We start from the raw sequence: 16,231 nt of genomic DNA, 5'->3' as shown, positions 1-16,231 counted from the left end.
TTCAATATGATGAAAATGTTTTTCAAACAAGCCTTTACCCCATCCCTTTTGCAGTGTGTGAATCGGACCAGGACTCCAACTACAATCTTTACCCTGAAATTGCTCCTTTGCTTTAAAGCAGAGCAAAAGTCAAGTATAAAATGAGGTAGCTCTGGAGAAGCCTTCTTCCCCTCTACAGACCCATTTGCCCTACCTTTTCTCAAAATGCAGAGCAATGCAATGAAGTTGTCAGGCAACATCTCAAACCACCTAATCTTCTATTTGAAGTAAGAGGGATAAAGACCTATTCAGGGGTTTCTTGAAAGAAATATCTAGATCTTTGTACTTATGTTTTATCTCTGTTAGTTACTATTACATATAGACACCTCAGAGGGAAGTTCCAGAATTAAATTTATGGTGCTGCCTCTTAATCTGCTGCAAGAAATGTGGTTTCAGTAAGCAATCTTGCACTATATGGATTTCTAAGTAATATAAAATATATCCTTGTCATTTTATATTGCGCTCAACATCTCATGAGAAACCGGTGTCCGAGAACCCGCCTCAGGTGGGAATTGAAATCAATATATATACATCCTTGATAAAGGCCCTAATGGGGGCCGAAACGTTGGAAATGCATCAAAGAATAAAATAACACTGTTTTATTCACTGAAAAATGGTGTGCGAGTCCTTCTATCTTCATATATATATATATATATATATATATATATATATATATATATATATATATATATATATATATATATATATAAATAAATGGCATGCAGAAAGTTTAGCAATTACAATAATTTGAAAAAACCCTGTTTCTCTATCTTGCCAGGTTTTTTTTTTTTTCTTGCTTATTTCAACCAACTGATAAAGGCTTTGAGCAGTGTTGGGGGGAAATAACCCATTAAAGTGCTGCAAGATAGATGAATATGCTACAGACAGGGCTGGAGACTTGTATTCCTTTGCTCATGAATAGTGATGGGTGAATTTCTCCCGTTTACCTCCCGATTTTCTTGCAAATTCGTGAAACAACAAAAATGAGTGACACTCGAAAATTGATGCGAGCGACTGTTCTGGCACGCGTCCAAAGTTTTTTGATGCCGGTGAATTTTTGCAAGAGTTTCGCAAATTTATTTGCCACAAAGCGCGGAAATTTGCTGCCAATTCATTCGCCCATCACTATTCATGAAACATGCAATATGTACAGTATATAAGGACATTTCTCCAGCTGCATCTGAATGCTAAGTACATAACACGGCCCTATTGAGATGTAAGAATTTACAGTAAAATTTGATGCTATGTTTGTGTAAACAGAACAAGCAGCAGGGCTGCAGTATTTTAATATGCAAGTGTGCCATAGCAGGAATGGAGCCGTATCTGTGATATTATACCAAAGCACTGAATTTATACATAAAGGAACAGTGCTACAAAGAAATGCAGAATTGAAGGACCCTTAAGGACATTTCTATTGTAACTGGATCATCAGGATGCTACTGGAAAATAACAAGAGAATAGCAAGACGATATTTTTCTACATGATATATTTTCTGCATTAATCCTATAATGCGTTACATAGATGACACAGTTGTACGAACATGTGAGCATCATCTCTGTAAAGTCCTGCGTTAACATGTTAGCAGACATTTATAAGGAACAATATTACAATATAAAAAGGTTGTAGCCATCCCTTGAGATGCCATTGACTTTCCACTCATACCTACTGATACACTTCATACTGATGGTGCAGTGCAAAGTACACTCTAAGGCTTGTGTATGAGTGTATCACAAGGTTTTGAGTTAAATTTTGGACACAAGTGTGTCATGCTTTTTACCCACAATGCAGCATTTTCTGTTGTGAGAATTGCAACTTGTGCACAATGCACCATTCATGTCAACTCAACTGTATGTTTCGGGACTCACTTTGATTTAAGCCCCAATCACAGGTCCATCACCCACTGTCAGTAATTTGCATCTAAAATCTAACTTACCAGTTCCATTGAAGAGCATAGAATCATCACCCAAAATCTTCCAATGACAGGTGAGTGGTCTGGGGTCATGGACTGGGGAGAATGGGTGAGGAACAGGGGCAGGGAACCCTTGTTTCAGTGGATTCACTTGAAGCAAGTTCAATAATTAACCAAGGCTGGTGCATTAGTGCCATCACAAATTGTTAGGAGCACATACATAGTAACATAGTAACATTGTAAGTAAGGTTGAAAAAAGACACACGCCCATCAAGTTCAACTTTTTAGTTTGATCTTTCCGGTGCAAAATAAAAGGGGTTAACTCCCAGACTCCCAGACTGCAAAATCCTGTGTGTGTGTAAGGATCCGTTTTCAAATGATTGCTGTTGCTAAAGGACCCTGCCGGGTCAACAGAGGACCAGGACCAGCACCACCTCTGCAGTCCAAGTGAATTACAGATGTGCGGTGGAACTATTACATTTCTGTGCTTTTTACCATTTGTGCGGCACTCAGGAGTCCTTGCTCATTCTTGCACCTTAAGATGATGTTGATGGGTCACCCATGGCCTGGTCCTTAATTGGCAGCTGAAAGCTGTGCATTTCAATGTGTCATTCTCTGAGTTGTGCCTTTTAATGTCCCATACTGGAGACCAATCATTGACTGAATGTGCAGGTCCCAAGCCTGATTTGTTTACCAGAATGAATTGGTCAAGGCATCCACTGGCTGATACAGATACCATTCTGTGCAATCATAGTTGCCAATGAAATTACTCTTTAACTGTTGGGTTGAATAGGCAGATTGGGGTGGAAAGTCCACATACAGGACCAAACAGAACTGTTTGGTTGCCACTGGCAATATTTACTTTTCAGTTTTTCAGATTTTCATCAGTTAATGTATTGTTTGGTCTTTAGTCTGTCATTTGTTTCTCCCGATATGAAATGATAGGCTTGGCAAAATGACGTTTTTCTATGGAGAATAAAAACTTTTTTTCCCTGACTAATTAATATGCAGAAGCAGCTTTTTCAAATTTTGAACGCCACTTAGCTGAAACATCATCATTATTTCTCATTCAAAAGATTAACTTTTGCAAAGTCGTACCATCTGGCTTCTTAGGCTTTAAGTTCATCTCAATGGTTTTATCTATTCTGGCCTTTATAACTCAGAAAAACTGCACACTACAGAAGGAAGAGCATGCAAAGCAACTGGTGGTCAGATAATTTAAAGTGATCTTGAACATTCCATAAACTCTGCAGTTTGTAACTTTCTACAATAGACACTTTTCTACAAATTTCTCCAATTAAAAAGCATCTCCAGAAGTGCTACCAGCCAAATCAATGCTCTAATCAGACATCAGAATGGCAGACAAAATGCTTTTAGATGATCAACACTTGCGGGAAAAAGAAGTGTTGTACAAAGAGCATGCAGGATTTTCATTGGAAGATCCTGACCCTGGAGAACTGAAAATCAGGGGGTAACGCCCCCCCCCAGTGCTTACCTTTCCTGTGCCAGAGTGGGTCCTTGAGGGGTAGGCATTTAGGTCGCCGCAGGGTATCTTTTGATGTGTTTTGTATTGTCTATGACCCTATACCCTCTGACCTAGACTCTTTCATATACTGGGGTGTACTAATGTTGCACAATATAAACCCCAAGATGCTTTGAACCTTGCTTCTATGTTGGAGAATGCTAGAAGTTGTCAATATCTGATAACCCAAGGTTCAGAAACAGTACGGGTCTTCTCCTTTACGAAAGTGCAAGATGCAAGAACACTTAACACTTAGAGGGTAATTTATTCTATATTTATTTAAGTCTGAATGGCAAAAATTTTAAAAATTCGATTTTTTTTTTACTACAAAATCCCAATTTTTAGTAGAAAAAAAGTCTCAAATTGTTGGGAATTTATTAAACCCCCAGGGTGTTAAAAGTCTAAATAAAAAGGTACTCCAACTTAGACCTGCCAAGTTCATGTAAAAGTCAATGGGAGAAGTCCCGAAGATACCCTAATCTGTGCTGGGTTTCGTGCAATAATCAAATTCAACGCTAATTCAAATTTTTCATGAGGTAATTATTGGGAAAATGTATTGATAAATAGGGGAAAACCTTGTACGGATTTTGTCAGAGTAGCTTTTAGAAAATAATGACACATTTTTGGATTTTGATAAATAACCCCCTTGGTAAATCACCTCCAGTAAGTTTATGAAGTTGTTTAAATTTCATACATTCTTACTTACGTAATGAAAGTTCCCATACTCCTTGCCATGGAAAAAGCATGGAAAATTTTGGTAAAAATAGACTGTTGATCCAAGGAGAAGTCAAACTTAAACAAGCTGTAGCTTCAGCAGGTAAAAATGGCAGTTTGAACACAGTTTTCAGCATAGATTAACATTGGCTTTCATGCTCAGCAAAACTGACAAATTAAACAGTTAATTTTCCCATTCAGGGATCAGGCTCACCTAGCCTTGCAAAATGTTGAACTCCCAGTCAGGAGAGCAGTTCCCAAACACACTTCTCTCGTGCAGACCTCACGTGTGTCTACCAACCCCCTTCCTGAACTCTCAGGGCTCTCTTAACTCCTGCACTGCTGCAGTAATTAGCCCTGCTGTGCACCCTCCAGGTACCTGAATAAAGGGGAAATATACCTGCTGTCCAGGACCCACCCCTGGAGTCCTGTACAGTATAAAGGAAAATTTGATGAGAGGGAATAGTTTACAAACATGGCCAATGCCGTAATGATCCTTTGCAATACTGTATAATGTATCTCAAATGAAACAAAATGTAAATTTGAAGCCAGTCTGTTGTACTCAGTCTTCTGAGGAAATTAGGAATGTTCAGTGATGTTGTAGGTGAAAAAAAAATCTGCTGAGTTTTACTTGCTGTTCATTACACGACTTTGGTTAGAGTTGCTGAGATGCCTAGAGCTTGCAAAACAGCTGGTCTGAGATTTCATATGCCACAGGCCCCCAATCAGAGCTCAGTGCAGATGGCAAGGGCTCCAAACTTGCCGGCTCTTTAGCCATCAGTTAAGTTATTGAAGAATAAAGAAATTAATTTTGTTTTCTCTTAGTCTCACAAGGGATGTGTTTCTTCTTTCTATTAACACTTACAGCAATGATTTAAAGTAATCTACATACATGTATTTGCTATTTCAAGCCATATCGTTAGCCAAAATTTGTAAATGTTATATATAATTGTTTGATAAAATGACTTATCAAAGAGGACTATGCCCATTTCACTAATAACTCACTTTGCTGACAAAAAACTTGAGCCCTGAAAGATGTAAATATTAAAGTGGATATAAACTTTTCATTGCATTGTTGCTCCACCCAAATGTCGACGGATGATAATTCCCTCCATGTCCCCGTATATTATCAAGGGTTATGACATTTATTATTCTTACTCTAATAATGCAAGTTAGAGGTACAGGCAATGTTTCTGCCACTTGTATTGCTTGGAAATATGGCCAAAAATATCACATCTTAGTTTTAGCTAATCATGAAACCTTTTTCCAAATTCCAGCTGGGTCACTATTATGTTTTTGAAAATGGGGTGTTCTCAATATTGGCAAGTGTATCTGCTCCCTGTGGTTTGTCACTTTTTGCCCTGATCTTGTAACTTGGTGGTATGTATATATTTATGCTAATACTGTTGTACATATTGTACCCGTTTGTCTGATACTTTATAAAATAATTTTTTTTTTGAATACCACCTTTGTTTACCAAGTATTATTTCCTTCATTGAGTGTGCATCCCCTCTCTATTCTTAACTATTATGGTTTTGGCCAGCTCTAGATGTGCTTTCAAATGATTCTGTTGTGCAATTCTTCCATACAGGTCATATTGTGATGCAGAGCTCATAATATGGTTGACACATCTTCACAGTGAAGTGGTGGACTTATGTTACAGTGCTAGAACCATCTGTGGAAGAAAAACGCCTTTTTAAACAGAAGTTTTAGTGATGCCCTTGTTCCCTGGATATTTGGCTAGACATCACCATTTAGCATTATCTTGAATAACAAAAGGATTTACATGCATTAAAGGTGTTTAGCTAATTTTATTGAACACAAAATAACATGTGATAAAGCTCAACATTTTAGTTTGATAATCCTCCCTTCATCCTGACAAATCATTGTGCTTCATCACAAGCCAGCCCGTGACTCAATAAAACTGGCTAAATACCTTAAATACATGAGAGTGTCATTCCTTTTGTTATTTGATGTAATGGTAGAACCATTCCTAACGTGAAGTGGTAATAGTAGAATCATAATGAGAGACCTGGTATTTAGTTGGAATAGAAGCGATTGAAGATGCAAAATACTGTACAGTCAAATGCTCAGAGACTTTGTTTTTTATGTTTTTTATAAACTGTATATGACACTTGGTCCATCTTTCAACAGAACAATGAACTGAAACACAAGGCAAAGTAACTGGAGGCTGAAGAACAAAATAAAAAAAACAATGTCCTGCAATGATCCAGTAAAACCCCTGGTCTTAATCACTTAGATCTGTAACCCTGTGTGAAAATTGTAGAGTAATCCAACCAAACTAAACAACCTGGAGCAAATCTATACAGAAAAAAGGGTATTTAGAGGAATGGGTCAAAGTCAATCCAGACAAAGCTGGTACATACTAACTCCAAATGAATTGTTGCTGACAAAAATGGCCCCACAAATGATCAAAATGAGGATATTGAATACTTATTATCATTTTTACATCAAAAGAGACAAGGTAAAGGTAACTAACCAACACAAGTGGGAGGGTAATAAATGCTGACACTCACAATTGTTGGGGCATTGAATCATAATTTTTCAAAACTCAAATCAGATTTTTCGCATTTCAAATTTTTGAACAAATAATGTTAAAAAATGTTGTATTGGCACATACTGAAGAACCAAGGGAAAATTCATTGGTGCATAGTTGGCCTTCTGGTTCACACAATGCAGCCCCATCCACCCTACTAACACAATAAGGTAATTAGGGGATAGCTATCATGTGAGTTAAGACATTTACATATTTTGAGTTCCATATTGGAGTTCCACCAGTTCCTCTTTCTTGAGTGGTTGTGTTCATTTGCGTGTACTCCACTAACCTGTGTCTTCTTTACTCCAGTTTTGCCCGCTGTACTGTTCTTTCTTCTCCACCTTGTCATCTTTTCACTTTGTGACCATGCCTTTTTTTTATTTGCTTCTCTTTACTTTCTTCTTTTACTAACTTCTGCTCTTCTCTTGACTCCATATCTACCCTTTATTCTCATGCTCTGCTACACTATTTGCTGGATATAGTGACATTAAGGGGCCAATTTATTAAAATTAAATTTAGCTTTTACTCTTTTCTAGAAAAACATGAAGAAAAACTGCAGGTGAAACAAATATGAGCAAGTATAGTCAGGATTTATTAACAAGAAAGACGCCTAAAAAGCTCTGCAAGTATGTATAGAAGTCAATGGGAACATCTTAATTTTATGTTTACTGGGGAAAAAGGAACAGAAAATGATCAAATCAAACTACTCCTTGCAACAACACAAACATTTTGTGCATTGCCGGTGGCGAATAAATTTGCGAATTTGACACAAAAACTTTTTTTTTGATGCCGCCCGGCCAGAATATTGCCTTAATTCCAATACCTCCTGCACAAATCAGGCACGCCATTGAAATAACAGTCAGTGTTAACTTTGCCAAGTCGGAACCTCCCATTAGGGTAACTCCTTTTTCAAACGCAACTTTAAAACTTAAATTTAGAATTCCAAACCAACCATCTCAACTATTTTTTTTACAGAATCTGCCAAGAACAATTTCAGTTTCTTTAAAGGACACCAATGGTGAGTAGGTTCAGGTTTTCAGAATCTTTAATGGGCCCCACAAATCCAAGCATTATTACTTGTGTTTTTTCCTATTATAATCTCTTTGGAAATTCCAATAATCAGCAAAAATATAAAACATACTGTTCTTAATTGCTCAGAACCTGTTAACCTTTCTTTATTAAAGGTACCAAATTTCTTTGGTAGTCATTTAAATGTGGGGCAATACATACTGACAATTCACCCTCCATTTCCAAGGGCAAAGCGTACTAAACACTAATTATAAAGATAACAAAAAAGCAGCCACACTCCCTATTTTTCCTTTTCTTTCTTATTTTTATCAGGGAATTAAAAAATTCTGTTGTTGAAGTAATTTCCATTCACATTGTTTCATAATGGGAACATCCTGATATGGGAAATTACATTTGCAAATATGGGTCCCCCAACTACAAGATGAGCATTGCCTAATAGAAATGCAAATACGGCAGCCTCCCTGCTACACAATGGTTATAAATGATTTCATTATTCCATGCTGACTTTCAAGTGAATGGGGGATAGCTGACAAGGCCATAGCTCCTGCAAATTAAAATGCATTGTATGAAGGTGCAATGCATCAAATAGAAGTAGGTTATAGCTGTGACAATATCAGGGCCAAACAGAAGTTGTCACCATATTTAATATAGGCTTTCTCCCCCTTCTTGGACCTTTATACGAAAAGGCTTCCCAGGGATAAGGAATTGGAGATGCAGCTGATTCCAACACAGCACAGTTAAGTTCAAAACCCAATGTTAAGCCAGGTGGCAATGGTCATATCCTTAGTCAGGCACAAAACTTGGCAGTGGTGGAAATGCTACCGAGCCAAACAGGGATGCTCCTCCTGGCTCGAACCATGAAATCGTCATGAAGAATAACAGCGTGGGGTGTTCCGATGTGCCTGAGACAAGGAAAGAGATCTCCGTGCTGGATCCTGCTGACTGAGAGGATTGTTGGTCCTGGAAAAGTAAAAAGGAACAGGTCTGTGCAACTATCCTCCCTAACTGTTGTTGAAGTCCAGCCATGTTAAGCTACTACACCTCTCCAGCGAAAGGAGAGAATTGCTACTTTTTCTAATCTTGCAGCCTGAAGTAAGTCCTGTGAAAACTGTTAAACCTCAACCAAAGGATAACCTGTGACTGCTTTAAGAGAGACCTTTGCAGGGATCTTGCATCAGTGCAAAATTCCTAAAGGGAACAAAACCTTCCCCTGTAAAGAAAATTTTGGTAATTTGAAGACAGAAAGACTTAAGCTGGCCATAGACGCAAAGATCCGATCGTACGAATCAACGTACGATCGGACTTTCCCATCTCCCGACCCTCCACTAACCATTCAGATCAAAGTCTTTACCATTCCGATCAAATAAGAACAGATCACCCAATGTTCTGCCCCTGACAGCAATCGTACGATACTAATGTCTGACAACACTAGTGACAGTCTCCCTCTGAAAATCGTACGATCGGCAATACACGCAGAGATATTATCGGCAGGCGACAGAAATTTTCTAACCTGTCCGATCGACCAAACGACCGATCTCCGACGGACGAAAAATGTTGGGACTCTCCACACATGGTCCGAAAATCGTACGAATCCACGATTCGTACGATCGGATCTTTGCGTCTATGGCCAGCTTTAAAAGAGCTAAAAAAATTAAGGTATTTGCTTCATGAAGAACTAAGGAAAGAGTGAAGAGCATTGAAAGGAAAGTAGCACAGGACATTCACAGTGAAATAGACCTAAGACCACTCCAAAATGACCATGAGAGAATTCATTAACAACATTCACTGAAAACAACCCTAGTTTTTTGACAAATTGATATGTGACAAGTCTCCCACTGCTGAATCTCAGAGTGCTGGACCAGAAAGATAAACTATTCCCATGGAAGAGGATCAAGATGAAGAGTAAGACAAAAGTCAGATATTGGTCCCATGTGTGAAAGTGACGGTGAAAGAGGATGGCTTAATGGTTTAACAGTGGAAGTGTTAAACTAAAGGTCCAATTGTTGAGAATGATGATGAGGCTCCATGACAACGTATTCAAGTTTTTGGAACACCAAACACTCAAAGTCATGATCAGATAAAGAAACAGACATGTTCTTTTTGGTAAAAGCAGTGTTGGAACAGACTTCTCAATGGTAACACATCTGAATTTTAATGTTCCTTTACTAAAGAGTTATTTTATTTCAGCAAGTTTGGTTTTTTTATTGAAAATATAAAGATACAAAGCAAACATATTGTTTCACAAGTATTGTGTAAAATGATGATAATAAACTGTAGAATATTACAAACTTGTAGCCCATGTTTTATCATTGGGTGGGATAAGGGAAGGGAGGGATGGAGGGAGGGAGGGAGGGGAAGGGTATGGAGGGAGAAAAAGAGGAACAGTATAGGTAAGAAATCCTTCATTTTTAGAAGCCAGAGCTATGAGCTCACATAATTTCACTCTAACTGTAACTAGGGTTACATCTGTAGCTTTTTTTAAAAGCAGATTTTTAAGAACAAAAACTGAAATAATGGCTAAAATTAAAACAAAGCCTAAACTTAAAAATTTAAAAACTCAGATGGCTCCTTCAGCTCTCCGCCGGGTCACAGGTTCCCTTCAGTAACCATTGGATGGCCTCTAAGGTTAAATACCAATTTATGTCTATTCTTCCTTTTCCCTATTGATGAATTTGAAACGAGAGCACGCTCAGACCAGATGGGGTGGCATAATGTACCCATGGGTCCCATATCTTTTGGAACTAAGTTTGTTTTTCATATATAATGCTGGTCAGTTTCTCGTTAACTAGAATCCAGTTTGTTTTGTTTTTTAGTTGTTGAACAGGTAAAAGTAGAGATTTCCAAGATGTGGCAATGGTAAGTTTAGCTGCAGTAAAATTATGGGTGATAAATTGATCCTGTAATTTTCTTAGGTTTTTCCAGGTAACCAAAAATATAATTTTGTAGACTCTAGTTCAGAATCTTTGTACTCTGGGACATTGCCACCACATATGGTAAGCCATGCCCACACGTCCACAGCCTCTAAAACATAGGGGATCATAGTGGTTATCTATTTTGGGTAGCCTGGTGGGAACTAAGTACCACTGCATGTGGACCTTACATCCTGCCTCAGGCAACAAAGTATTGATTTAACTATGAGTAACTGAGTCACAAATACTGAACCAGCCTCGCTCTTCAAGAGAGCGACCTAGGTCTCCTTCCCAGGTTTTGACATAAGGCAGAATTGGAGGTTTTGGTAGTTATGAATGCTCAGGACCTGGGTTTTTCCTGCTCGTATGTACATATGTATGTGTTTTTATAATGTATAGTCATGCTATATCATGTATGGGGATGATTACTTTGCGTGAACAATCACGCTGAGATTGTTGCAAACAGAACATTTACAACAGAGACAAATCTAGTGTAGGTCAGCCAAGAAGCCAAACAAAGAACAAAGAGTGGTTTCACGAAAGTGTTCCAAACAGTATCGGACTGGGCAGACGGGACACCGGAAAAAAACGGTGGGCCCCTGGCTCTAGTGGGCCAGCCCAGATCCTCAACCTAGATTTCTTCTTCAGGGCCCCACCTCCGAACTCTGAGGGCTACTGCCTCAGTGCCTCTTTTCTGACAACCTCGCCAGCGCTCGTGTGCGCAAGTGCACAGACACAATAACACACATAGTTTTTTGCCGCATCCAGTGCTTGTGAGAGAAGGGTGCGAGAGGAGGGTACAGGTTGGGAGGCCCTGAGGCAGCAGCCCTCAGGGTCTGCAGGGGGCCCAGAGACAAAAGCCCCGGTGGGCCCCGTGCCCCCCAGTCCGAGACTAGTTCCAAACAAGATTTGTTTATAATCATAAAGGTGGCCTATTATTAGCATAGGGAGGAAAAGAGTATATCAAGCCAAGCAGAGCCCAGTAGACCAGTTGTGAGTATGAAAAAAAGAGAAGTGAGCTACTCTGGGATCACAACGCTATATAACATTAAGGTAGCTATACTTGTTGTTATTTGGTACCTATAAAGACTGTCTCAAGTTTGTATGTTTATGTCTGTGTCATATTCTAGCATTATTTTGTTCTTGTTGTTTCTTGTATTTTTACAAGTTATAGAGAGATTTTGGAACCTAAAACACATCAGGCATCCATTACACTGCAGCCACCTGTTTTTCAATGTTCCAATAAACAGAGGTTTTTACTTTATGAGGTGGTGTGCCCTCCAAAATATTTTTCTTGAAATTGAATACATACTCTTTTCTTTTGAAAGGCCTAATCTTCTATTTTTACAGGTACAGTATTCAGGCATAATTTTTCCTACACAGTTTGTAAACATGAGGATTTCCCTTCAGCTTCAGTATATTCATGTTCCATGGACAATACCAGCCAAGAGCCCACTGAGCAAATCTAATTAAGGAACAAGATGCAGGAACAGAGGGCAAAGATGCAGAAATGGTAACAATGGAGGGGTCTGTTTCTCAAGAAGAGTGCACACCGTCCCCTGTTATGTATTCGCCTTCCCTGAGAGGAAGACTGCAAAGTCCAAAACTAAATCTGTTGCATTTATCTGAACAGAAAAGGGAAAAAAATAACTTAAAGCAGATATCCAGTCTTTTGAGGCAGCCAATGAGGATACTGTTAAGACCACAGAGAACTTGAACCTGACACAGAGAACCATTGAAAAACCCTTGAGACCATGCATTGGATATATTTTCAACAGAAGAAAGCAGGACAACAGGGATAGCCCCTGCTGTTTCTTGTTTTTTGCCAAGTTCCTGTCCAGATAAAATTCAAACTTTCTCTGAAAATTAATGCAGAAGCAGATGGTAATCAAAGAGATGTGGAAACAGATGAGCCTGTGAAGACTTAGTGCAAAAGAACACTTCTGTGGAGCAGGAAGAATTGTCCCCAGCTATAGCAGCACCTCTGTCAAGAAGCAGATTCCAAAAGCCAAAGTCTAATTTAAGGAAGACATCTGTTAGAAAGGGAAAGAAGATAACAGATGACACTCAAAGTGAAGGGAATAAGGCAGCTAAAGACAACTTATCTGAGATGCCAGAAGTGAAAAAAGAAGACACCTCATTATCCGAAAAGCTTCAGTAGATGAAGAAAATGTTCCTCCATGCAACCAGTCATTGTCTTGTGCCTCTGTGCTTCCCCCAACTGTGAAACCTGATTCAGTTTCAGAAAAGTTTGAAGCAAAAGGTACAAACAATAATTCCCAGAAAAATAGAAAACAAGAGCCACTGATTACAACAGTGTTATTAAGGGATAGATTTCAGAAGCCAAAAGCAACTATAGGGCAAGCAGCGGCAGTCAAGAAAGAAGTGCTTTCATCCCAAGATGGAAGTTCTGATGAAAACAGCTTACAGTGACCAGCACATGGAGTATTTACCCACTGATTCAGTTGTTAAGGAACAAATCATATTAACATTCAGAAAGGCAAGAAAAGAAGGACCACTCTTCCCAAGTGAGCAAAAACCTTCCTCTAATACCACTGTTCAAGAAGAGCCTCTTACTGAGGGAACAGAATATGTTAATGTACAGTAGATGCATCAGCTTCAGCTGTGGTGGATAAAGAGTAAGATAATTCTAAAGTCATTCCTGCCACACCTAACCAAGAACTAGAACATGCTAAAGAGGATCCAGCACAGGAACCCCTGACACCAGCAGTACCATTATAGGGTAGATATCAGAGACCAAAGCCAAATTGCGGCAGAGCAGCCACACACAAGGATCCCTCTGCATGTTTAAAGAACACCATATGTGAGACAGCTGAACAGCAAAGTGCTTCTTCTACCCCAAAGGCTAAAATGATGGTTATGCTAGAGCTGCCAGAAAAGCTGAGTGGGTCAGTTGAAGACTCTGAAACATCTTAAGTGGGTAGCGAGGATGTTCAAACCAATGCCAAACCAGACCTTAAACAAGAGGGTATATCCTAACAGCAATCTGTGAAAGCAAACAGCAAATCCCTTTACTTCGACCATCACCTCTGATGGGTCGTTTTCAACGCCCCAAACTGAATCTGATGAGAGCTGTAATCAAGAAGGCAGAGTCTCCTGTAGTCAAACCTGCAGATGATGAAAAGACAGGTGATGCAAAAATTGATTCAGGCAGTGGAGCCAAAAGCAGCAATTCTGTTTCCGGTGAGCAGCTTTCTGTTGAAGAATATCAACCTAGAAGTGTCTCTACTGTTGACTTATCAGGGAATGGAGCAGGAGATAAGGGCATCTCTCCAGCTGCTGACACTATATTAAGGCCCCCATACACGGGTCGATAAAAGCTGCCAACAGACCAAGTCGTCAGCTTATCGGCCCGTGTGTAGAGCCCCCCGATGGCCTTTCCTGGTTGATATCTGCCCGAAAGTTGGACAGATGCCAATCGGGCAGGTTAGAAAAACCCGTCAGATCCGACTGGCCGTTTGGCCTCCGTTCTGATCCGATCGTTGGGCCCTAGGGCCTTTAAAAAGGCATGGAAGGAAGGATTTTTGTCTCTGGTTTGCAAAAGCAAGCAGACTAAGGTGAATGAACTAACCTATACAGCATATACACAAACCAATTGTATGCACAAAGCCTCCCTCAACAGAAGTGCAGTCCCGATATTCAACTGTTTCTGAAGTCTCTGACAGTCAGGCAGCCACCCCCATGACACCCAGTGCAAATGAGGCCTCAGAATATCCCTCTCTACATCAGTGATCCCCAACCAGTGGCTCGTGAGCCACATGTTGCTCTCCAACCACGTAGATGTTGCTCCCAGTGGCCTCAAAACAGGTGCTTATTTTTTTTAATTCCTGGCCTGGAGAAATGTTTTAGTTGCATTAAAACCAAGTGTACTGCCAAAGAGAGCCTCCTCAATCACAGGCCATGTTTGTCACCCAAGGAATTTTTTCATGCTTGTGTTGCTCTCCAACTTATTTTTACATTTGAATCTGGCTCAGGGGTAAAAAAAAGGTTGGGGACCACTGCTCTACATCATACTAAAAGTTAACTCAGAGAACAACCCCTTTCATGAACAAATGGGAAATAGCTATATTTATTTATTTAAAGTTTATTTATTCGCTCCTTCAATGCAGGTGGGGTAAAAGGCTGCTGCTACTTATTGCCATGCAATGGACTGCAAGCCTCTCAATTCACAAGGATTCTGGGAGCAAAAATCCCTTGCATAAATAAGTTAAATTATATCATTCATTGTTTTCTTTGGTCTATTTGAACTGAGGTTTGACATTACAGGCCAACTCTTGATTTCCAAATAGAGACTTTGGGACTTTAAAGGGACATATATTTCTTTTCTTTTATCAAACCTACTGCTGCTGTTGGAGCAATGACTCCAAAATTTCCAATTTGAGCCTATACTTAGCAAAACCTATCCCATATGTTACAGTGGTTCATGGGAAAATGAGACACAAAATGGGCAGATAGATTTGTTCCCTTTCTAGATGACAAACATCTTTGCGAGATTCTGCTGCTAAACAGCTGGTGCAACAATTGCTCTTACCATCACAAAGGGATTAGTGTGGGGGTGTAATCACTGATCCTTACAATTTTAATTATGAGGGGAAAGATTTTGACCTCATGCGATTTGTTTTTAATTAACAGTCATTGAATAAGAGAGGGATGCTTGGGCAAGATTGGTGATGAAACTTATGTTCCTGTTGGCCAGTTGCCTAATTGAATTAAATAAGGGAATAACCTTTGATATTTTCTTAGTGTTGTTTAGGTCCTTGGAAAATACTTGGTCAATAAGTATAATTGGCCTTTCGTATATACAGTAGTCACAATTCTCATTGGAGCCGGGGCCTCCATAGATCACTATTGACTCGATAAACTGCTGTATATATGTAATAGGACATTTTACCAAAAATGCATTAAACAATTTTTTTCACTTATTGAAGTCTATAGGTGTCATTTTTGTGGCGAAACTCAGCGACGAATTTGAATTTGAATTTGAAGTCCACCTTCTTTATGGGGTTCCTGCCCCTCAACTTCTCTAAGGTGGTTGGTCACTAAGGGCTCAGTGTAGACCAAAAATCAAGTTCTACTTTTCCCTCATTAGCCTGAATGAAAGCGGCAGAATTCATCCATTGACTTCATCATCAAAACAACTGAATAATAAAACTGGCATACACAAAAAACTCTTAATTAAATGAAATATATTACAGAAGCTGACCATAATTGGACTGTTATGGTAAGAATTTTTTAAGTGAAGTGGGATTTCTATGCAGTGTAATAATTATATAATTAGAACATGTTCAGGGACTGAGCATCATTTGTAGAGCTGAGATTTGAACTCCCAGCTGTGGGCTCTGTCCCATAAACACACATGCTCACAGCTCTGCACTATATCTACTCACAACAGCATCGCTACATTCTAACACTGCCCATAATGACATACTGTACAATAGATCTTGCTTAAATACAGTACAAGTTTTATTGTTCAGAAACCCATTATCCAGACAGTCTTGAAACAAACACTTGTTTTGGCTGAGTTGCTTTTC

General features: G+C 39.2%; 1 pseudogene; it reads left to right on the top strand.

The window, feature by feature from the left end:
* The first annotated feature begins 8,666 nt into the window (after nucleotides 1-8,666).
* LOC108710190 lies at nucleotides 8,667-15,343 on the top strand (annotated as a pseudogene).
* Nucleotides 15,344-16,231: the final 888 nt, after the last annotated feature.

This window comes from Xenopus laevis, chromosome 3L, assembly GCF_017654675.1.
Source record: "Xenopus laevis strain J_2021 chromosome 3L, Xenopus_laevis_v10.1, whole genome shotgun sequence".
In the NCBI taxonomy this organism is placed as follows: domain Eukaryota; kingdom Metazoa; phylum Chordata; class Amphibia; order Anura; family Pipidae; genus Xenopus; species Xenopus laevis.
The sequence above is the reverse complement of the archived record's forward strand: the minus strand, read 5'-3'. Positions and strand labels throughout refer to the sequence as shown.